The sequence below is a fragment of the Chenopodium quinoa genome, unplaced genomic scaffold, assembly GCF_001683475.1.
Source record: "Chenopodium quinoa cultivar QQ74 unplaced genomic scaffold, ASM168347v1, whole genome shotgun sequence".
In the NCBI taxonomy this organism is placed as follows: Eukaryota; Viridiplantae; Streptophyta; class Magnoliopsida; order Caryophyllales; family Amaranthaceae; genus Chenopodium; species Chenopodium quinoa.
Window position 1 is genome coordinate 2126080 of NW_018743032.1, and position 1900 is coordinate 2127979.

The window sequence follows — 1900 nt, forward strand, 5'->3', positions numbered from 1 at the left end:
CTCAAAGTTATGAAATTGAAATTTCATAAATAGCTCCACAAAGAATATAGTATGCCTTCACGGAGACCTCGATGCCATTTGGAAATGACTCGAACAATGATGGATCACATCCCTTCCTCTAAAGTTCTTAAAGGTTTGCACAAATGACTAATGTTACACTAAATAAAATGTCAAAGCTAAGAAGGGACACCTTATTCAGTTATGGATAGAAATAGTTTCTAGCGTCTTTTCAATTATATGTTTAGGGATCTTAGCTCAGTGGGAGTTCATTGGCTCAGTGGGAGATAAGTGGTTCACTGTGAGCTAAGTGGCTCAATAAGGGCTAAGGTAGCTCGAGTGGGAGCTAACTGTTTGTTTCACAACGAACTTTTACCCAAAGACAATATACATGTCTCTTTGTAAGCATTCAAGTGAGACTACGGAAATTACTTCCACAACCTGATTGAGAACAATGTATTTCTCAAAGTGGTGTCCTTTTGGGAAATAACACATTTTCAAAATGACAAGTGGGAGGAAAATGAACTCGATGACCATCGAGATTAGCAATAAACTAGAAATGAGAATCTCGGAAGACTTTAGAAGGGCTACATGAGAATGATTGATCAAGAATACTCAAAGGACTTTACAAGTGCCTTATAAGAGAATTCAATACTCACAAAAACTTTAGAAGTGTGGGATTAAGATCAATATAATCAAAGGGCTTTAAAAGCGTCTTTAAGAGCAATTACCCCGTATAGGTATAGAATTCACCAAAGGCTTGGATTGAATCCTATAAATTTTTATTAAATTAGAAATGAACCTAAGACTTACAAGCATATTACTATTGGATAGTAAAGGAATAGTGTCTTATAAATTAGCTATGAAAAATCCAAATTCCGAATAATGGTTAGAGGCCACAAAAATCCGAAACAGACACCATGTTTGAAAATCGTGTTTGAAACTTGATTAATTTGCATGAAGGGTAAAGACTCATCAATTGCAAATAAGTTTTCAAGGAGAAAACTAACAAATATGAAAATGTATATGTATACATAGCTTGATTGGTTGAAAAGGTTACAATTAAATTCACAGCGCTGATTTAATAAAACCTATTCACTAATCGGAATGCTTAAGTCTTTTCGCGATTATTCTACCAAAATTGCCCATATGAAATATAGCAAAATAGATATCGAAACCTCCTTCCTAAAAATGGGATTTTGGAAGAGACTATGGATATAGTCTAAGGGTTTTGTAAATCTAAATAATGCTAGATTTGAAAGAAAGCTCAAGAAATCCATTGGTCGATTGAGGGAAGCATGTAGGAATTGGAATGGGTTTTCTTATAAAGTTAATATAAGGTTTGGCTTGTTGAGAAACATGGAAATTCTTTAGTGGGAGCAAAATTCAATTTTGTAAGGTCCAATAAGAAGTAACTATCGAATGCTAAATGCTTAGATTTGAAAGAATTTTTCAATGATGGACCAAGCTATATGCGATACTTAGTACTTAGTGGGAAAATGTTTGAACGAGTAAAGGAATTTACCGTGTTAAACATGAAGGACTTGAAAAGGCTTTCGACCCATATGTATAAAACTAAGAAAATGTTTTGAACTAAGTACAAGCTAGGAAAATACTAAGTCAAACAAGAAAGACTCTAATAGAGACTTTCAATCATATCATATAGCAAACAGTTTAGCAAGACTTAGTGAAACGGTATGAGCCAAAAGTCACATGAATGGGATTAAATTGGAATAATTTTACAATTAGAACCATCATGTATGCTATGATATGGAATTGTCACATGACCTTCATGCTTAGAGCATGACAATTATAAATACCAATCGACTTGAATCTAAGCAATGAATCTTTAGATTACGATCAAGAACGTCCAAAGTACTTGGTTAAGTAAGAGGATGAGTTA